Here is a 23,286-nt window from a genome sequence, read left to right as displayed (position 1 = left end):
TTTTATTGATGTTTTGTGTGAATATTTCAGTGATGTTTGGTGTTTTATATATATATCTCCACGTTACCAAACCGTTTCGTTGGCATATAAAGGATGGCACTCGCAGGAAATCTTTTTAAAGTGGTTCTAATGTTCTGGAACCTCCTGCACCGACAGACGCGATTCGGCAATCTGCCTTCTTTGATGTCCATATAAATTCCTGATCCAAAAAATTAACAAGTTAAAAGCTCTTAGTGACATCAGGATGACCAGAAAAACCGAAATAGCTATTGCAGACTGTGATGTTGTAGTCTTCACCCTTATAATGAGCACACAGACGCTTGCAGTTAGGGGGAAATCGTCGGTTTAATATGATAATCACATACGCAAGAAGAGCGCCGAGCGTCTTACTAACTCCCCTCTCTGGTCGCTCGCACATGCGCACATCGCCCCTCGCGCATGCGCACTGCGCTTGTTCTCACGTCCTTGCGTGTTGCGTCATCACGCGACCGCAAGGACTAGAGCGCAACACTACATATCTCCCCTTTTTATACACATACAAAGGCATGCTATGAGTCCACAGGGTTTAACATTCCCCCAGTTCAAAGTCTCTGAAATGAGCAGGCCTGACCACCGTTCCCAGCACGTGTGCGTCTTACCGGTGTAGAGGCTTCTCGGGCACCCTCTTCTGCAGGGCTCACCATTCTGTCTTTCTGCTGACTCAGTTCATTTCTCTTGGGTGTCATGCGCTTTTCGGCCTGCACTTCCTCCACACCTGGCACTTCTAGATCTTCTCCCTCAACGTGCGATTCTCCTTCCACTTGGCATTCACTTTCTGCATTCATTCTTTCTTCGCTGCCTCTCGGTCCTTGAACTTGTCGGTCCTTCTCTTGCTCCACGGGCCACTGTAGGATCTTGTTGATTTTAGCTATTCGGTCTTGGGACCACACATTTCCATCACTGAGTAACGCCGCTCTATCATATACTTCTTCCACTTGCATGGGTGGGCTGTACTTGCTTTCTCCTTTTCTTCTCAGTACAGCCAGCTTGACTCTCACCCACTCCCCTCTTTCAAGAGCTGCGTCCTTCACATGTCTTCTCCTGTTATAATGTTCTGTGTACACTTTCTGGGCCTTCTCTAGGTTATGCTGGACTACAGCAGGTGACCATTTGCTGGTGACAGTCTTCTCCCTCCATACTACATTGTCCCTAGTAGAGGGATGCCTGCCTCTTAAGATTTGGAAGGGGCTGTACATTGTAGAGGTGGGGGTAATCCTGTATGCCCATATCATACTCTGGACCTCTTTTTCCCAGTCCTTGCCTTTCATGATGGCGGCTTGTATGGACCCCATGAGGACACGATTGAACCTTTCCACCTGTCCGTTGCTCGATGGGTGGTACACTGAAGTGTGTTTGAGTTTGATTCCATTTCTTTCTGCATATTTGTTTCACTTCTCAGATGTGAATTGTGGGCCATTGTCACTCAGGATCGTCCTCCGGATCCCTTCTCTCAGGAAAACTGAGGTGAGAAACTTTAACACTGTATCAGCGTCCATTTCTTCCTGAACATGAATTTCCGGCCATTTTGAGTACTTATCTACCAAAACACACAGGTACTTTGGCATTCCTTGGCTATCCAACACAGGTCCTAGGATATCGACCGATACATCTTCCCAGGGGTTGCTAGGCTGATCACATTTTCCCAAAGCTGGTGTTAGCGGCTTCAATGAATGTATGACATAATATCGACCACAAAAATATCGCAATACAAAAATATCGCAACAAAAATATCGAGGACAATAATATCGGGATCCTATCTTCATAAAGGTAAGTACAAAAATATCGAAAAAATAATATCGTAGTACAAAAATATCGAAATTAAAAATATAGTTTTTTTAAATGTATTAATAATAATGTAAAAATAATGTAAAAATACATATAATTTAACAAATATTAATAAAAACATTAAAACATAATTAAAAAATTAAAAGTAATACATATGCATTTAAAATAAATTAAAATTTTAATAATTTGATGTAATTTTATTTTTTTAAATTTCATTTAATTGATTTAAATTAAATTTAAATTTATTTTATTTTTACCCTTACGCCTGTACCCAAAAAAAACCAAAACTGACCCTGAACCCTAAAAATACCCCTGTACCCCAAAAACCCAAAACTGACCCTGAACCCTTAAAATACCCCTTTACCCAAAAACTGAAAACTGACCCTGAACCCTAAAAATACCCCTTTACCCAAGAACTGAAAACTGACCCTGAACCCTAAAAATACCCCTTTACCCAAAAACTGAAAACTGACCCTGAACCCTAAAAATACCCCTTTACCCAAAAACTGACCCTGAACCCTAAAAATACCCCTTTACCCAAAAATTGAAAACCGACCCTGAACCCTAAAAATACCCCTTTACCCAAAAACTGAAAACTGACCCTGAACCCCAAAAATACCCCTTTACCCAAGAACTGAAAACTGACCCTGAACCATAAAAATACCCCTTTACCCAAAAACTGAAAACTGACCCTGAACCCTAAAAATACCCCTTTACCCAAGAACTGAAAACTGACCCTGAACGCCAAAAATACCCCTTTACCCAAGAACTGAAAACTGACCCTGAACCCTAAAAATACTCCTTTACCCAAAATTAATTAACATTATTTAATTACCAATTAATTATTAATTAACAATAACAATAAAGTAAATATATTAGCACATTAGCTATAATTAATTTAATTTACTAATTAATATTAATTTTTCCCAAATAATAATTAACAATAAAAAAAATTATATATATTAAAAAAGTAATCTAATTAATGTAATTTACTAATTAATAATAATTAATTACCAATTAATTAGTAATTAAAAATATGTGCAAAATTATATTAATTAATTAACTAATTAATATTAATTAATTACCAATTAATTATTGAATAAAAATATGTACAAATTTATATTAATTAATTAACTAATTAATATTAATTAATTACCAATTAATTATTATTTAAAAATATTTACAAACATATATTAATAATTAACTAATTAATATTAATTAATTACCAATTAATTATTAATTAAAAATATTTACAAACATATATTAATCAATTAATTATTATTAAATTACTTCCCACCCTATTCCCCTATAAACCCACAACCCGCTCTAATACTAAAACGCAAAATGTTAACAAAATTACTAATTTTCAAACATACATTTCTAAACATATTTAGCAAACATATAAACAACAAAATAAAATACATAACACTAAACAACAAAATTTCGATATTACTAACATACATACCTTAATCTCGATATTCTGTCTGTCGATATTATGGCACATCGATATTCTATACCATCAATATTAAAACATCGATATTATTGTATATCGATATTTTAATTTCGATATTTTGTCTGACTACCGGCTTCAATATCTTGTCCGCCCCTTGGCACTGATCACAGTCTCTCACATGCCTTTCCACTTGTTTGTCTAGTCCAGGCCACCAGTACATTTGCTTCACCCGCAGTTTGGTCTTCACAATGCCAAGGTGTCCTTCATGTAGCTGGTTCATCAGGAGCGGGATCAATCTCGTGGGGGGCACCACTTTGTCACCCCGATACAAAAAGCTTCCGGAGTCGCTCTCCAATAGTTCCTCTCGCACTTCATAAAATTTCCAGAGCACTTCTTTCAACCGCCTCTTCTCGGGCCAACCACTGATTAGGCATTCTTTGACCTCTTTTATGTCCACGTCCTCCTCATACGCCTAAGCCCATTATTGTTTGCTGATCACTCTTTCTGAGTCCTCCATCACCGCTTTAATTTCTTCATTCTCCGATGAGGGGTTTGGCGCTTCTTCCATGGCTGAGGCTCGACTTAGGTAGTCGGCCACTTTGTTGCGTGTCACCGGAATGTACTCCACATCGTACCTGTACTCCAACAGCTTCAGCGTCATCTTGGCTATGCGTGGGGTGGCGCTTGCATGTCCACTCGAGGTGAGCACCTTGATCAGCGGTTTGTGGTCTGTCTGTAGACGAAATCTTGTGCCCCACAGGAACTGCCTGAACTTCCCCATGGCCCATACCACCGCCAGCATTTCCTTCTCAATCACGCTGAACTTCTGTTCTGTGGGGGATAACGCTCTGGATGCGAAGCTGAGAGTCTCCACAGTACCATCATCTCTCTCTTGCACGAGGACTGCTCCTAGCCCCTTCTCGCTGGCATCCGTGGTCAGTAGGGTCCGCCCCTGGGGATCATGTTCATGCAACGGCACCGCTTGACTTATGTTTCTCTTTAGCTCATCAAATTCTCTTTGTGCTTCTTCGTCCCAACGGAACGCCGTCTTGTCCCTTATAAGTTGTCTCAATTGATGCGTCTTTGTGGCAAAGTGCTGAACGAGTTTGCTCTAATATTCGGCCATCCCCAGGAAGGATCTCACCTCCTCTTTGCTGACGGGAGCTCTGGCCTCGCAGATTGCCCTCACGTTCTCTCTCTTAGGTGTGATCCCGTGTCCCCCTATCTCATGTCCAAGGTAGGTGGCAGATGTCATACCCAGCCGACATTTATACCATTCAGCTGTCAGGCCCTTCTCTTGTAGCACGCTCAGCACTTTGTTTAATTTCCTGTCGTGGTCTTCTCGGTTAATCCCCATCACTAGGATGTCGTCTTGAAAATATTGGATGCCTTCCACGTCCTTGAACAGGCGGTGCATTAGCTTCTGGAACACCGCCGCGGCCGATGCCAACCCAAAGGGCATTCTGCGGAATTGATAGCATTCAAAGGGCGTTATGAAGGACGGGAATTTCCGGCTTGATGGGTGCAGGTCTATTTGATGATAGGCGGATGCGAGGTCAATGGTGGAGAACCACTTTACTCCCCTTGCTCTGGCTAGCATTTCTTCTATCCGGGACAACGGAAATTTCTCCACTATCAGGCATTTGTTTAGCTCTCGAAGGTCCACACATAGACGCACCTTGCCATTGGGTTTTCTTGCCAAAACTAAGGGCGCTAGCCACTCCGAGCTGTCAATGGGCTCAATTATTCCTTGCTCTTCCAGTCTGCGTAGTTCCTGTTGCACGGCTTCCTTCACCGCTATGGGCACATTCCGGACCTTGTGGGACACTGGATGGAGATTTCTTTGAGCAGAATTTTGTGCGTGAATTTCTCCAGTTTGCCAACCTTTCCGCCGAACACCTTCGGGAAGTCCCTTTTTACTTTTTCCGGGTCCGGCCAGCACTCACAATCCATCAGTAGTACTTGCACGTCTCCTCCCGGGTCCAGTTTTATTCCCAGGTCCCCTTGATCCATCCATCCTAACACCGAGGTGCCCTTCTCAGCCACATACAGTTTGCACTCCGCTGTTCTTCCCCTGAATTCAAACTTCAGGATCCTGTAGCCCACCATGGGGATCGGATTGCTCGTGTACGACACCGGCCGTATGTCTGGTGGTTCCAACTTGGGTCCTAGGCTGGGCATGAACTCTTCCTCCCATACTGATCTTTGGACTATAGTGTATGGGGATCCTGAATCTATCGCAATCCTGATCTTCACTCCTCCTATCAGCATGTCAGCACGTGGTTTACTAGAGCGCTTGTCTTCTATTCCCAATACTTGTTCCTCGATACACAATACCAGGTCCTCCTCATCCAGTTACTCTTCTTCTCCTTCTGGTTGATCCTGTGCTATATACTTCACTACTGACCTCTTCCTTTTTCTGCGACATACCTTTTCCTAGTGCCCAATTAGGCCACAGAACATGCATTTCCCCCGGAATGCCGGACAGCGCTTATCTTGGGCTGCGTGGGTTGCACTCCCGCACCTGTAGCACGTGGTCTTGCTTTCCATGGACTGTTTCCCTGTTTGTCCTGGCTTCCCCGCCCATCTGTGAGCTCCTTTATTCTCTCCGGGCGTTGTTCTATTTCTTCCTGAGGGCTCTGCATCATCCACCCTGTTCATCATGTACCTCTGGGCGTTCTCCCTTTTTGCTGCGTCAGCACATCGCTTCGATAGTTCCGCCTTCTTTACCATTGCGATGACTTCCTTGAGGGTCGCTTCTCCGTGTGCCCACAACTTATCTTGTACTGTCCTGTTGGTGGTGTGCATAACAATTTGATCCTTTATGAAATTGTCTTGGAGTGCCCCGTACTTGCATGTAATCGCCAATCTTCTCAAAGCCGCAACGTAGTCGTCTATGGATTCTCCCGCTTCTTGCTTTCTCTGTTGGAAGTTGAAACGATCAATGGAGACACACACTGCTGGACAGTAGTGATTGTCCAGATCCTCTAAGGCGTGTTTGAAGACGTCGACGTCCGCTGCCGGTCTGGGCGTGGGCACTAGATTCGTGAACACTCTTATCCCCTCCGGGCCTAGGTTATGTAAGAGTATCCTTCTTCTCCGCGCACGTGGAAAGGCCTCGCCATTTTCATCCTCCAAGGCTTCTAGATAATTTTTTTAATATTCCCTCCAGTCTTCCCATTTCATCTGGGGATCGCCTGGTTTGGGCAGAAACGGAATCGGCGCCGTAAGCGAAGATGCTTGGGCGCTCATTCTGGCCTGTTCTTCCGGTTTCCCTCCTTGGCTTCTAGGGCTACCTGGCGCGCTTGCGTTCCCGCCCTGTACCGTCTTGGGTCGGGGTTCTCCTTCTCCCCTTTCTCCGCGGTCTCCCCATTCCGCCAGGGCCTCTGTGGGGGTACTGCCACACTCCTACCGTGCTTCACCTCCTTGGACGCCTCGGTTTCCGGCTCTGGTACACGTGGTGGGGGCTTCTCTCTTCTTTGCGCCTCTGCCACGCTCCTCTTTCGATATCTCTGCCACCGTACTTCTTTTCCCTTTGTCAGCTGACCTGTGCGGTACAGAGTTCTCAGTATTCTGCTGCTCCTCTGTGTGGGCTTCTCTTTTTTATTTTTATTTTAACTGGATGTCCTGCATGTGGAGAATCCCACTCCTCTTCGCCACTGTGATGTTGTAGTCTTCACCCTTATAATGAGCACACAGACGCTTGCAGTTATGGGGGAAATCGTCGGTTTAATATGATAATCACATACGCAAGAAGAGCGCCGAGCGTCTTACTATCTCCGCGCTCCGGTCGCTCGCACATGCGCACATCGCCCCTCGCGCATGCGCACTGCGCTTGTCCTTGCGTGTTGCGTCATCACGCGACCGCAAGGACTAGAGCGCAACACTACACAGACCTCAATCAGGGTCCTCAGGCCCAACTACTAAGCCAAATATGCATTTATTTGGAGAGTGTCACACCTCATATACCACCCAGAGCTTACGACACTGCTTGCAGTCAAGACCCGGCTCGCCCACGAAAACTGCATTTATTAAAGCTTTGTATAAGAACTCAGAAAAGGCCGTCCATATATTTAAGAAAGTCACACAGAAATCGTGCTTGCATTTCCAACACTGTGATAAAGTGTTCCATAGATTTCAGAATGGTTCAAATACAACTTCCAGTTGTGGAACCTACCCTGTGTTCTGGCGGACGTCCAGCTTGTTCCCGTTTGGAATCTCCCTGAGCCGCCATTACCTAACAGTCCCACACATAGCACCTGGTGACTCAATTCTCCGAGATTACTGACACCCCGAAACTGGTAACAAAGCTCACATTTTGTCTAAAGCTCCACGTAACATTTATTTACCAAAACGCATCCCTCACATTCGTCTCAGTTACAAGAAGAAGAGTCACGTGATCCCTGTGTCCTGCTCAGTATGTCGGGCAGGTACCATCAATGGTCTCTTGACAGCACCCCTTGTAAGTGTTGAGCGGGTCCATGTATGTGGTAGAGAGACACCACTCAGAAGTGTGGTAACACGTATGCACATGTTTGAGGTTTTGTTTTGCCGGAACCAAGCCTATTAGAGTATTAGCTCCTCTCAGAAACCACAGCTGTCTAAAGATAGCAGCACCTGTCCTCCCTCCTCAGGGCCATTGTTGGCCAGTGGGGGGTGCGAGGGTGTGGGGGGAGGGTCCCAGAGATGGAGCTGTTACAGCTTCATTTACTACCTTTTGTTTATCACTTCCGGTGTCTGCCAGGTGATGGTGCTGGAATAAAACTGCACTGGGCATGTCAACAAAGCAGCTTATTGGAACGTGTGTGCAGAATCTATCAGAGGTGGATAAATAAAATGCTCACCATTTATCCATGAGTGTTGCCGATCTGTTGCTTTAGGCACTCCCAATGTTGACCTGAGCTAAAAGCAACAATTGTTCTCGTTTGTAGATTAGATATGTACAGTTTAGGCTATTTTTATGAGCTGCTGAGAAAGCGAGGTGCCTCTCCTGTAGCAACTGCTATAACAAGAAAACAAACATGGAACATTAAAACAGATGTGAATATTACATAGTGAATGCTGTGCAAAATCTACCAAGTCTCATTTAGACCTAAGTAAGCCCTCTTCTTCAGTACATTTAATTTACATTTCTATTAAAATCAACGAAAGATATTATTAAACAAAGGGTGGCATGCCTGGGACTCGAAGTTGGCTCCCCATACACTGAAAGTGGGATAATAAGAGTGGGAAATAGAGTCATGGCAAATCCAAGGAGATGATGGACGGAGCGCTGAAACTTTTCAGACACTCACCCCCAGACACAGATCTGGGTTGAATAAATCATAGGTCTTTAACTACTTTGCCACCTCATTTCAGACCCAGCTATATGCAAATCAGTCTTGACCCTGTGCCTCATGGGAACAGTCCAGCCCGAACTGCCAACCCAGCTCTTCCCTGAACTGGAAACAAGCATCCTGGGACCGGTTTCGGGGTAACACCCTTTATCAGCCATTATAGCTTGAATCCATTGACAAAGTGAACAAGGGACCCAGTTCTGGGCATACCCTGCCAACTTAGGGAGAACAAAGCAAACACAAGGAGATGATGGAAGGAGCGCTGAAACTTAGGATAAGGACCTGACACTTACAGGGAAGAACTTTCACACTTGAGACCCAAGGGTAGAGATGAGAGGAGGAGGGAGAAGAGCTGGGTGAAGGTGAGAGAAAGACTGAGGTAAGGATCGAGAGACTGGAGCTGAGGGAACTGAAAAAGAAGTCAATGTAAGGAGGACAAAAGAAAACATCTCAGAACGGGAAACAAGAGAGAATAATGAGAAAGACTGCAAGCTAGAGTCAGGGGAGTTGGGAGAGGAGGGAAGGGCTGATTGACAGCTAGAGAAGAACTGAAAGAATCATAAACATAATGTGTCACACTTATAGTATGTTCACACCTACTCAATGGATTAACCTTACCTCTACAGGGAATTAAGACACTAGGTTTCTCTTGTGGGACTCTCTCCTCTTCAGCAAACCTTTAATGACCTAAATTGTGCTTTCTGGCTTATGAAACTTGTATCACAAGTCCCCTACGACAGGCTCCATATTACCCCTACAACGAAGTGCAGAAATGCACCCCACATGTAGTGGAGGATGGCTAACACCCTCACAGACTTGGTTGTGGGAGATGGACCCGGTGTGCTTACTTTGTGCCATGCCATTCCTGTCGTCGGGCATATCGCCACCTGCACTGTCGCGACTAATTAAACAGTGCTGCAGTTTCCGATGGCAAAATTGCTGTTGGCAGTGTGGGAAGGTTAATGGAGGTACAGGGGGCACCCCTTTAAAGGAAAAAAAGGAAACTGCAATCACAATGAGGCAAACACCGGCATCGAGAGTGAGTGAGTGTTAGCCCGGCAGTGAAATGTCTGCAAATCGACTGGCAGTAAGTGGCAGTCTCAACTGATTGCCATCCTTTTGCCTGTATTCTTAGTGGAAAAACCTATTAGCTTCTCGTGGTCAGTCCAACCATTCTCCCATAAATGGGAGCCATGAAATCCCAAAGGGAATGTATTTAGGGGTCAGCTTTAGTGTGTGAGTGAGAGAATGGGGTGCTATTTCTAGGGTCATGTTGAATTTGACAGAAATTGCAGATTCCAATGAAGAGATTGGACATTGTATGTTGGTTGTTCCCACTTTTCTGTACTCCTTGTTGGTGTCCCGTCATTGATGTTCACTATGGAGCCCGAGTCAATCAATCAATCAATCAGAGAACTTGTAGAGCGCGCTACTTACACGTGAGGGTGTCAAGGCGCTGAGGGGAAGGGGGGGTTGCTGGTACTGTTCGAAGAGCCAGGTCTTGAGGAGTCTTCTGAAGGCGAGTAGGTCTTGGGTCTGCCGTATGTGGGTAGGGTGGGTATTCCAGGTCTTGGTGGCGAGGTAGGAGAAGGATCTGCAACAGGAGGTCGTACGTTGGATGCGGGGGACAGTGGCGAGGGCGAGGCTGGCGGAGCAGAGCAGGCGGGTGGGGGTGTGGAAGCTGAGTCTGCGGTTCAGGTAGGCTGGTCCAGCGTTGTGTAGTGCTTTATGTGCGTGGGTGAGGAGCTTGAAGGTGATTCTCTTGTCGACGGGGAGCCAGTGTAGGTTTCTCAGATGGGGGGTGATGTGGCTGCGGCGGGGGGCATTGACAATCAGTCGGGCGGAGGCATTTTGGATGCGTTGTACTCGTCGTAGGTGTTTGGCAGGGATTCCTGCGTAGAGTGCGTTGCCGTAGTCCAGTCTGCTGCTGACGAGGGCAAATTAAAACAGGATCGCCTTCAGATCTTTTGCCAGCAAAGATGGTGTGCTCTTTAGGGAATCTGCTCCTACCTGGAATTCAAACGGTGATCAATCTCTCTCTCAGAGACGGGTATGTGCCAGGTGAATGCAAGAGAGCGGTAGTGAACCCTATTCGAAAGAACGCAGCCCTGCCGTGGCCAGACCTTTCCAACCTCCGTCCTATCTCCCTACTTCCTCATATCAGCAAGATGACCGAGAAACATGTGAATACCTATCTATCTAAGTTTATCGAGGCAGCGTGTGGTCTGGACATTTCTCAATCCGGGTTCAGACCGAACCACAGCACCGAGTCGGCTCTCCTCTCCGTGACCAATACCATCAGGATGGCACAGGATAGAGGAGGCTCCATGATCTTGGTGCTGTTGGATTTATCCGCTGCCTTCGATACAGTTTCACATGACATCCTACTCGGTCGTCTGCAGAAGGTGGGAATAGGCGGCTTGGCTCTGGCCTGGCTAAAAAGCTTTCTTGCGGGTTGATCACAAACCGTCAAGTTGGGCTCCCATTATTCGATCTCTAGGGAGCTCACTAAGGGGGTCCCTCAGGGCTCATGCCTAAGCCCCACACTTTTCAATGTGTATGTGGCCCCCTTGGCGGATATTGTAAGAGAGTATGGGTTCACCCCAATATCGTATGCTGACGATACTCAGCTTCTGTTTCCCTTCCATACCCTGACACCGGCAATTAAACATGCATTTGCCACCGGTATGAGAGAAGTATCTGATTGGATGACCTCCAATTGCTTACAATGCAATGTGAGCAAGACGGAGGTCGTGCTTTTTGGAGAAGCCCCTCTACTATGGTCGCCTGAGTGGTGTCCTACGGATTTAGGAGCTGCTCCCTGTCCTAAGCAGACAGTAAAAAATCTGGGGGTACGGCTTGACCAGGCGTTATCACTAAAGGAACATGTGAGTCTGGTGGCGGGAACCTGTTTCAGGACCATTGGGCTCCTGAGGCGTGTGTTCCCGTTCCTGGATGACTGCTACAGGAAAACACTGGTTCAAACATTGGTCGTCAGGAGATTGGACTACTGCAATGGACTACTCCTATCAGCCAACGAGGAGCAATTAAGCAGTTTGCAGGTAGTCCAGAACACTGCGGCCAGATTAATCCTTGACGCCCCTCCCAGGTCCCCGTCTCGCCCTCTTTTGCACAAACTCCACTGGCTGCCTATCCGCCAGCGTATTGAGTTTAAAGTGTGTTGTGTAATTCACAGATGCCTTTATGGATCTGGCCCTAAATATCTGGCTGAATTATTCCAACCATACATTCCGACCCGCTCTTTGCGCTCTAGCAATCTTCTATTGCTGCAGATTCCGCGGATTAAGAAGGCAAGACAAGGGGGTCGTGCTTTGTCATATAAAGGCCCTACTCTATGGAACACTTTGCCCCTTACTTTAAGACAGATCACTAATCTACATGCCTTTAAGAAATCATTGAAAACTCATCTGTTTCCGGCTGTATAAGATTTAGGGCTCTCTATGACTATGACACTGATCTGGCATCTTGGAAGATCTTGAAGCGCAGCGATACCTCTCGGGGTCGATTCCGCGCTATATAAGAAACAAAATAAATAAAAATATGTGTCACCGTTCTTCTTGTTTTGGTCGGGATCCACTTGTAGATCCTGCGGAGCATGCAGATGGTGTTGTAGCAGGAGGAGGAGACGGCGTTGACCTGTTTAGACATGGAGAGGGAGGAGTCGGGGATGAATCCTAGGTTGCGGGCATGGTCGGTGGGTGTTGGTGCTGTTCCCATCGTGGTCAGCCACCAGGGGTCATCCCAGACTGAGGGGGTGGGTCCGAGGATGAGGACCTCCGTCTTGTCCGAGTTCAGCTTCAGATGGCTGCTCCTCATCAAGTCGGCGACTGCCTTCATTCCCTTGTGGAGGTTGGTTTTGGCGGTGTCTGGGTTCTTGGTGAGGGAGAGGATGAGCTGGGTGTCATCGGCGTAGGAGATGATGTTGAGGTCGTGATGGCGGGACACTTGTGCGAGGGGGGCCATGTAGACGTTGAACAGCATCGGGCTGAGGGATGAGCCCTGGGGGACGTCGCAGATGATGTCGGTGGCTTCGGACCGGAAGGGTGGGAGGCGGACTCTCTGGGTTCTGCCTGAGAGGAAGGACGTGGTCCAGTCAAGGGCCTTCTCTTGAATTCCGGCTTCTAGGAGGCGTGTCTTTAGAGTGCGATGGCATATCGTGTCGAAGGCGGCTGACAGGGCCAGGAGGATGAGGGCTGATGTTTCTCCGTTGTCTAGTTGGCGCCTGATGTCGTCTGTGGTGGCGATGAGGGCTGTCTCGGTGCTGTGGTTGCGTCTTAATCCGTACTGGGACGGGCCCAAGATGTTGTTGTCTTCCAGCTGGCAGGCCAATTCCATGTTGACGATTTTCTCGATGACCTTTGCCAGGAACGGGAGCAGGGAAATGGGCCGGAAGTTCTTGGGGTCCTTGGGGTCCACTTTGGGCTTCTTGAGGAGGGCGTTGATTTCGGTGTGCTTCCAGCTTTCCGGGAATGTCTCTGTTTCTAAGGAGATGTTGATGACCTTCCGTAGTTGGGGTGCGATGGCTGCGTCTGCTTTGTTGAATACGTGGTGTGGGCACGGGTTTGACGGAGATCCTGAGTGGAGGGAGTTCATGATCTTGCGTGTCTCCTCTTCGTTGACTTTGGACCCCGAGGTCAGGCGGTTGGCACTGGTGGTGTTCACAGGGGAGGTGGCGTCTGGCGTAGACGGGGCGGTCATGGTGTTGAAGCTGTTGTGGATGTCAGTGATCTTTCGGTGGAAGAAGATGGCTAGTGAGTCGCACAGTTCTTGTGAGCGCGGGATGTCATTGGTGCTGGCGCTGGGGTTGGAGAGTTCCTTTACAATGCTGAAGAGCTCTTTGCTGTCGTGTGCGTTGTTGTCCAAGCGGTTTTTGAAGGAGGATCTCTTGGCTAGTCTGATGAGATGGTGATGTCTGCGGGTGGCGTCCTTGTGGGCTGCGTGCTTGTCCGGTGTGCGTTCGTGGAGCCATGTCTTCTCCAGTTTCCGGCATGCGCGTTTGGAGGTGTGGAGCTCATCTGTGAACCAGGTGGCTCTCTTGCTGGCATGGCTGTTGGAGGGTTTCTTGAGCGGGGCGAGGGTGTTGGCGCAGTTGTTGATCCACTGTCTGAGGTTGCGGGCTGCGGCGTCTGGGTTGGTGGGGTCGGTGGGTGGGTTCTGGGCGAGGGAGGTGATCATCTGGTCGTCGGTGACTTTGCTCCAGCAGCGGCGAGGTAGCTGTTGGATGCGGTGGTTGGTTTCTTTTTTTTTTTTTTTTTAAACCTTTATTATGCAGAAAGTGCCCACAAATACGGGCCTACAACCCATCGGGCCGGCCACCACACTTATAGAAACACATTGTGCAGTACAGAGGCTCCAGCAGGATATCACAGCAATCCAAACGGGAAGCAAAGGCGAAAAGCCACCGAGCAACCACAACGAGCAGGATGAGAGAAGGTTGATTTTATAATAGAAGAAAGGGTATAGCAGAATAATGGCAATCATTAAAGTCCAGAGGGCCGTGGCGGGCCGCGAGCAAGCAGAAGTACAGAACACAGGAAAATTCAAAAAGAACAGGTACATTTTGGCAAAGGCAGAACGTGAGTCCCACAGTAATAAACAATTGCAACCGCTGCCCAGCGCCCACCCACCACTACAAGAACACACAATGATGCACAGAACTGAAAATAGACTTGCAAAACAAAGAGCCCTCCGCTACAACAACCCAGGGGAGGGAAGGAAAAAAAAAAGGGGGGAAGGGGGAAAAAGGGAAGGGACTTCGGGAAAAAAAGGGGGGAAGAAAGAACGCAGCATCACGGCATGCGCCCCATGGCTAACGAAGCACTCAAAAATAGACCGGCACATGGAACCAGTGGTAACAGGAGTAATGGATGCGTAGTAAACCGTGACGGCAGGGAGACCCGAAGGCCCATGCAAGCCAAGAAACACCCCAGAGGGCCCACATGCCGACACCGCGTCCCGAAAAAAGGGGATACATAAGAGCCATAGAACCAAAAAAGAAAAAAAAGGGGGGAAATAACAAAATGACAGACCCCCCCCACCCCGCACACCCCACCCTGCACCCCTGCAGAAGGCTATGGCCTACCCCCCAGCAGCGTGCCTGTCGCCCTAACCAGAACCCGAAATATAGAAGAGTTAAAAGTAAAGAAAGAACCACAAACACTAAAAGAAGAAGGGAAAATAGGGAAATAACAACGGGAGAGGAGCCACATAATCAAAACCATCAGCTCCGACCCCCCCGTCCGAACATACTCAGAGCCCACAGGAAGATAGTAAGTACAAGGATAAGCTCCAGGAACATGAAGGAGAATCGAACATAGTCATACAGTCACAAACGGATCATCCGACCATACCGCAAGATAATAGTCCACCGAGGCAAGTTCATCTCAACCCTGTCCTTGTCTATCCCAAGCTGTAGTCGTCCAACGCACAAGGAACCAGACCATGAGGAACCAGAGGAGAACAACAGGGAGTCCAATCGCCAATCCACACAAATCATATCGATTGCGACCCGGATGAACAGGAAAGGACAGCAACCACCCCAGGCAATGCAGGCACAGCCCCGCCGACAATAGGAGGAAAGTCGACCCAGCGGAGCAACCACAGGATCCTCGCTCGGCCACTCGAGGCAAAAAAGGAACGGGAGATCCAACGAGACCGGCCCGGACGGGACCCGGCCGGCGGACCCCCCGCACAGGGGGGAGCACAGGACGACCGAGGGCAGCGGGCATCCGCACACCCACACAAGCAGCAGCCGCCAGGCCCACGACCTCCAGGAAGGCTCCAGCAGCACACAGCAGCGACGAAGCCGCACACACCGGGGGGGCCCAGCAGGCCCGGCAAAACGATCCTCCTCCAGCCCAGCGACAGGCGCGGCCACGGGAGCACTCCAGGAGCGCAAGGCGGCGAGAACGCCGCCAAGCGCAGGCCCACCTCCACGGCACCCAGAAAACGCGCCACGCGGCGGACCAGCGTCGCCAGTCTCGGCCAGGCTGAGAGACAGGGAGCCGGTCGCCATCTTGGAAGCCCGGCGGGGCCGCGGCAATCTCCGACCCCCGTCCGGCCACAAGCGGGGCAAACAGGATACAGCCGACCACCAGCAGAGGCACCCCCAGAGCAGGAAGGCGGGCCACCAGAAGAAGGAGGGTCGCCGGCTCCCCCACGCCACCGGCTCCGTTCTCCGAGTCCGGGCGGAGGGACTCAAAATGGCCGGACAGGAGAACAAAGGGGAGACGAGCCACAGACACGGTCAACCCCGTCCATGGAAGGCAGCGCCCCAACACCAGGCCGCCGGACCGCCGGACCAGGCCCGGAGAGAGCCGTAACCGGTCTAATTGCACATCGGCCTCTCCGACCGAGCCCACACCGCCACCAAGGGCCGGCCACAGCGCTCCGCCCCGCCCGGGCGCCGCCGAGGAGTTTCAGGCCCGCTCGCTCCGGAGGCCCCGAAGCGAACAAGGGCGCAGCTCAGGATCCGCGGCACCCAGGAACAGACGGATCAGACGGTAAGTGCCAGCGAAATGTCTTAGTTCCATAGTCTATCAAAGAATACTTCCCGGGGCAGGATAAAACACAGGATAGACGTTCCAAACAGGAAAGCGAACGGAGCCGAGCTAAAACGCGGCCATCGCGGACGCGAGCTTGGCTCCTCCCCCCTGTGGTTGGTTTCTTGAAGGTGAAATGGATGCAGCAGTGGTCGGTCCAGTGGACTTCAGTGGTGTGGTCGAAGGTGACGTGGGAGCCTGTGGAGAAGACGGGGTGCAGCGTGTGGCCGGCGGCGTGGGTGGATGCAGTGACGAGTTGTCTGAGGCAGAGGTTGGCAAGGTTGTTGATCAGGGTGGAGGAGTTGGCGTCGTTGTTGTTCTCGAGGTGGAAGTTCAGGTCCCCGAGGAGGATGTATTCCATGGAGGCGAGTGCGTGGGTGCTGGCGAGGTCGGCGATGGAGTCGCTGTACTGAGCCTGCGGTCCGGGGGGTCTCTAGATGAGTGTTCCTCTGAGGGTGGTGTTGAGGTCGGTGTGGATCCGGAAGTGCAGGTATTCGGCGGTGTTGAGGGTGTCGTCTGCATGGGTGGCGACCTTGAAGGTGGACTTGTGGACGATGGCTATTCCTTCTCTGACTCCATTGGCGCGATCCCTGCGGGTGATCTTGTAGCCGTCCGGGATGGCTATGGCGATGTCGGGCAACGAGGAGTCGTTCCACCAGCTCTCGGTCAGGAAGTCCACGTCTGGGGCAGAGGTGTTGATCAGATCCCAGAGCTTGACAGCGTGTTTGCGTGCGGAGCGGGTGTTGAGGAGTATGCAGCGGAGGTGGTTGGGTCCAGTCCTTGGAGGTTTGGTGGTTCTGTCGCAGGTGAAGCTGCAGGTGCGGCAGGAGAAGGGTCCCTGGGTACGTTTCGGGGCTGCCTGGAAGCAGGTGTGGTTTCGGGCGGCGTTAAGTGCGTGGAGGGTGCTGGCGTTGTAGCGGATTTTGGTGTTGTGGCATTCGTGAGGTCCAGGGGTTCTGGCGCAGGGCACGGTCCAGGCACGGACGGGCACAGATGGGCTTGCCTCTGCCGCACCTGCTACGTGCGGCCGCGCAGCGGCCACCATTTAAGGTGGGGAGGGAGGGAGGAGCAGCTGGGAGGCGGGAGCGGGGCGGCGAAAGGACGGCGAGGGGGCGGGGTCGCAGGGGAGCAGTGGTGGGAGGGGGTACAGAAGGAAAAAAGGGGGGAGGGGGAAGCGAGCTGGACGCAAGGAAACGGGCAAAAAACCGAGGGCAAGACCAGAGCAATAAAGCACACAATATGATTACAGAAACGAGGAGGCAGACAGTGAGGGCGAGACCAAAGCAACAATGTCACAGAGTACAATTACAGAACGAGGATACTATACCATATGGGCCACAGCAGGCTGGAACTCCCAGTGGAGCGGCAGCAGAGGGGGGAGAGGCAGTGGCACAGAGGTGGAGCTGTGCAGCAGGAGGGGAGCGACCTGGCCTGCAAGCAGGGTCAAGGGTCGCTCTCACTGCCGCGCAGCAGCCGCCATTTAAGGTGGGGAGGGAGGGAGGAGCAGCTGGGAGGCAGGAGAGGGGCGGCCAAAGGATGGCGAGAGGGCGGGGTCGCAGGGGTGCAGTGACAGGAGGGGGTACAGAAGGAAAAAGGGGGAGGGGGAGAAGCGAGCTGGACGCAAGGAAACGGGCAAACTGGCAGAGCACCAAAACACACAATATGGTTACAGAAACGAGGAGGCAGACAATGAGGGCGAGACCAAAGCAACAATGTCACAGAGTACAATTACAGAACGAGGATACTATACCATATGGGGCACAGCAGGCTAGAACTCCCAGTGGAGCGGCAGCAGAGGGGGGAGAAGCGCTGGCACAGAGGTGGAGCTGTGTGGCAGGAGGGGAGCGACCTGGCCTGCGAGCAGGGTCAAGGGTCAGCTTTTTGGTTGTTTTTCATCATGCCTGAGGTTTGTCTTCCTACACATAGGAGGTGGCTGAGAGTGGAAGACATTTGTTCACTAGAATGCAGATAGAGGTAGTTTCCCTAGTGATTCCACTTTTACCGCATCATGAACCTCTCACAGCTACTTGTGAGGAGGGGTTTTGTAATTCTGTCAGTTACCTTAACATCTGAAAAGGGGGGGCCCTCGGCCCCCCCGCACGCATGGCGGCGCGGCGACCGTCTCACCCCCTTTCCCCTCGTGTCCTTCGACGGTGGGGGCGTGCCCTGGGGGCGCGGCCCACCGCCGATTGGCCGGCGCCCCTCCTGACCCGGATTCAATGGAGTGGTTCCAGGTCGGGGGGGGGCGGGCGATAGGAGGGGCCACCCGGCCCCTCGGGAATAAGAGGTAGGGAGCGCCCAGGAGACCCCCTTGTCCCTGGACGCTCCCTCGCTGAACGTTGTGCCCCGCGTTCGGGGCTTCTTTGTTTTATAATCCTTCTGCTTTATTTTTGCAGGAATTTCCGGAGCTGTGCGGAGGGAAACGTCGAGTGGACAGAGAGCGCCTTCGATTGGATTCAATTTCCCCTTTTCCTTTAGGCTTCCGAGGTGGCGAAGAGCACGTCGGGGCCAACCGCGTCGAGAGACACGGAGCGTCGCTTTAACTGGTGTGGGTTAGCCGAGGAGCGGCGGAGGAAAAGTGAGGCGGTCGGGCCTCGTAAGGTATTGTGTGGGAGCGGCGGGAAGGGGCAGGGCAAATACGTGCGGGAGGGCGTCGGCCTCGGATTCAGTCAACGTCCCCGCACGTGCAGCTCCGTGAGCAGAGTGTTTCTGTGTTCCTGCCCGCCCCACATTGTCTTGCTTTAGGAGGAGGGTGTCGAAGGGGTCCAACATTGTCTTCAAGAAAGGGGGTTGGGACTGGGTAAACGCAGACGGCGTTGCGAGGATTGTGGCCTATGATAAACGAACCGCCGGTGATTGTTGGGCGGTTTGAAGGAGCTCTCGCTTCGGAACCCACCCGCTTCGCGCCTTTTTTCTCTGTTGTCTCACGCTAGTGCTCGTAGGGCAATTTTGTAGGGGGTGCCCCACATAGAAGTGTGTGCAAGAGCGAAGAGAGCGATTAGCGACCCCAGGATTGCATTATTATTTTAAGAAAGAAGAGAGTTGTGCAAAAACGAGGTGGCAGCTATGTAAATGTTTTCACGCTACATTGCTATATTTAGTGATAATTCATTGTACTAATTGGGCCACAAAGTGTGCAATTTGAAGGAAAACGAAGTGACATTGCCTTGTGCGTTATAATACATTGTACTGATTGTTACACAGAGGGTGCAATTTAAGAAAACGAGGTGGCATTTCTTTAGGTGTTTGTCATTACTGTGTGGTATCAAATTGTGTCTGAATTGTTGTCCAAGTATACAGAAGAGGTGACATTGCTTAAAGTATTTTCCTACTGTGGTATTAATTACTTCATGACTTGTTGTTCAAGTAATGACACAAAACAGAGAATAATTGCAAGCCTTTGCAGTATAGTGTACCGGCCTTTGGCATCAGTGGCATTTGAAAGGACGGTATTTAAGTGGGATTTCCTAAAAACTTGTTCCTGCTTTATTGCACAGTAGTAATACCTTTTTTCAATTCCAGGCAACCTTAACAACACTTTCGGCACGTTTCACTCGCAGACAGGGCACGCAACATTGTGGGGGCTGTGACCGCAGATCATCATCGGCGGCGAGGACGCAGGACTGATCGGTAAGAGGGGTACGGGGGGCTAGCATTCATTGCTCCTGGTGGCCGCCGGGTGGGTCTACATTAGGTTTACTCACCCCTTACATAAGCGGACAAGCCGCTGGTGTTGCGGTCGCCGTTGCATGGTGCTGAAAGCCCCCTGGTGACCCTCCATCTGCAAGGTACACACAGTTGACCTGTTGGGAACTAAGAGAGTAGGCAGCGGGTGTTTTTTGGGGTAAGCATCATGCCAGGCCCAAGGGGTGGAAAAAGGGGGTCCAACATGGAGGCTATGATGCGGGCTATGATGCGAGAGATGAGCGACATTAAGCAACAGCTAGGACAAATTAAGGAGCGGGAAGCTCGGTTGGATGACAGAGAGAGTGAGGCACCGGGCCCGTCCGGGCGACCGATCCGCAAGAGGGTGGCACCAGTGCCAAGAGGGGAATTTGTCACTCCACAAGGGAAACCTAGATCCAAAAGACCCAAGGAGGCGGTCCCCACCCCAGGCCCAGTGGATCCGTTACCCGCCGCACCGCCCGCGGTGGTCCCACCCCCGCATGTGCCTACACCCATTGCCCCTGTGGTGCCGGTGCCGGCAGGTCAACCAGTAGACGCTGGGTCTGCTCCCGCACCGGTGCCCACAACCCCGGGGACAGGCTGGCCTCACCCGGCGCCCGCCCTGCCACCTGTGCCAGGACCACCGGGCTTAACCCCAGTGGTACCTGTTGTCCCGGGGGGTAATGTAGATTCGATGCCACCCGAACTGGTATCTCAGTTAACGGCCATGATGCCATGGCTCCAAAAAGGGGGAGCCTTCCCGAATTCTGCAGACCATGCAGCAGAGGCGGCAAGATTTGTGCAAAAAATCAGGTCGGCAACGGTCACCGACGGTGTTGCATTGCCAATATCTTCTCCCCTTGCAGGTCCAAGTGTTCCCCAGCCGGACGGAGTTAAGGGGCAGCCGCCCTCGGTGCCCACACCTGGTAAGGAAGTGGCATTGCCGCTCTTGGGGGACGGTGTGATACCTTCCAGGAGCGAAAATCTAGCTCAGCATGTGTCATTAGCTGTGAAAGAAATGATTTGGGCTGATAAATACGTGTACATTTATTCTTTATTGTTGGATAATAGGGAAATGGAGCAGGCAAAAGCACTGAAAGAGTGGATGCTCCCAAGTGAATGGAGGGCGCAGTGTACTAGATTCAGGGTTGAGGAAAATCTCAATAATTGGATGCAAGCATGGGCTGTTTTCACTGCAATTAAGGCTGAGCGTCCTCCAGATCTGCAGGCTGCATTGGCTTGCTACTCGAGCAGGATTGTGGGGTGGAGTCAACAGTATTCTGGGGAAGCATGGAAGGGTTATGATGTCAATTTTAGGAAGGCATTGGAATTCAATAGATCGTTGCCATGGGACTCGGTAGATTCCATGGCCTGGCACAAACAGTTCTCTGACACTGCACCTCCCCCTCAGTTCGGTGCGGTCAAGGTGTTCACTAGACCGCAGCAGCCCTTTCGGCCCCCCCAAACGAGTGAAGTACCTGGGAAATTTAGGGCAGGTGGGCCAGAGAAAAAAGGGGTGTGCTGGGATTTTAATAGGCGTACCTGCACAAGGGCCGCGTGTAAGTTTAGGCATGCATGTTCCTCCTGTGGGCACCCCTCTCATCCAGAAACTACCTGTAGGTCCAAGCAAGGTAACACAGGACAGAGGGGTAGGGGAAAGCCACTATAAGTCAGACAGGTTACGCCCCCCCACTCCAGTGGATGTGGTGGCAATGATTCCATTGTTGAACAGATACCCTGACCACAAAGCGGCCACCCTACTCCAGGAAGGTTTTTCTAAAGGTTTTAGGATCCCGGCCGGGGGATACACAGGCAGTGCGCACTGTAGAAATCAATTATCAGTCAAACACAATCCGGCTGTTGTGGCCGCCAAAATTGACAAGGAGCTTTCCTTAGGCAGGATAACTGGCCCTTTTTCTGCAGTGCCAGTACCCAATTTTGTGTGTTCCCCACTGGGAGTTGTCCCCAAGAAAGAGAAGGGGCAATTCAGATTGATTCATAACCTGTCAGCGCCAAAGGGGGCGTCACTGAATGATGCCATTGACGAAGGTATCTGTAGTGTTAAGTACGCCTCTTTTGATCAGGCTGTTACCTTATTGCAGGCCGCTGGACCCGGGGCGCTGATGGCGAAATCAGACATAGAATCCGCCTTCCGCCTCCTCCCAGTCCACCCGGCGGACCAGCATCTTTTAGGTTTCACCTTTAGGGATAGGTTCTACATGGACAAATGCATGCCTATGGGTTGTTCTATTTCTTGCGCCTACTTTGAGATGTTTAGTTCATTTCTTGAATGGGCCATGAGACAAGTGACGGGCCATCAAAGGGTCATGCATTACTTAGATGATTTCCTCTTCCTCGGTACAGCGGGTTCTCAGGAGTGCGCACTGGCATTGCAGGAATTTTGCGTGCTCATGCGGGCTTTTGGGGTCCCGCTTGCGCCTGGGAAGACGGTGGGCCCGACCACCTGCTTGGAATTTCTGGGCATCGAGATTGACTCAATGGAGAGATGTTTTAGACTACCTAAGGACAAGGTGTGCAAATTCAAGACATCGCTACAGTTATGCCTCCGGAAGGAGAAGGTCACTTTGCAGCAATTACAGGAGGTGGTAGGGCAATTGAATTTCGCACTAAGAATCATCCCAATGGCTCGCCCCTTCTCTCGCTCCATCGCGCACGCGATGAGGGGACTGAGGGAAAAGCACCACCGCACGCGCCTATCGTCTGAAATTCGCCAGGATATGCTTATTTGGATGGCATTCCTGGAGGATTTTAACGGTAGGGTGGTCTGGCCCGGCCCGCTCACGACATCGGCGGAGTTGGGACTATGGACTGATGCGGCCGGTAGTGTGGGCTTTGGTGCCATCCTAGGGAATAGGTGGGTCGCTCAACAATGGCCAGAAGAATGGAACACATGGGGTTTGCTCAGCAACATTGGCTTCCTGGAACTTTTTCCAATATGGGTGGCACTGATGGTTTGGCCCGAACACCTATGTAACCAATCAGTGGTGTTTTGGTCAGATAACATGACAGTGGTGGAATGTATCAATCAGCAGGGGGCGCGGTGTCCTTTCATACTTCGTCTGATCAAAGAAATTGTTCTGCGGTGCCTTAAACTGAATGCTAATTTTAGAGCCAAACATGTCCCTGGTGTTTTAAACAATGCTGCTGACTCCCTTTCTCGCTTCAAAATGCAGGTTTTCAGGGAACATCTCCCCACAGCAGACCCCTCGCCAGCACACTTCCCAGCAGTACTTTGGCAGATTGGTGCCCCAGATTACAGGACCTCGTGGTCGCTAGCCTAGCCCCCAGGACCAAGACGGCTTACGAAGGGGCGTTTCTGTCTTATTGTTCTTTCTTGGGGCCACAGTGGGAAGTGCTTTGGGCGAAGGAGGATGGGTTTGCAGCCTATTTAGAATGGATGCACAAAGAGGGGCGCTCAGTGGCA

Source organism: Lissotriton helveticus, chromosome 7 (genome assembly GCF_964261635.1).
Source record: "Lissotriton helveticus chromosome 7, aLisHel1.1, whole genome shotgun sequence".
NCBI lineage: Eukaryota > Metazoa > Chordata > Amphibia > Caudata > Salamandridae > Lissotriton > Lissotriton helveticus.
This window is presented reverse-complemented; position numbering follows the sequence as displayed.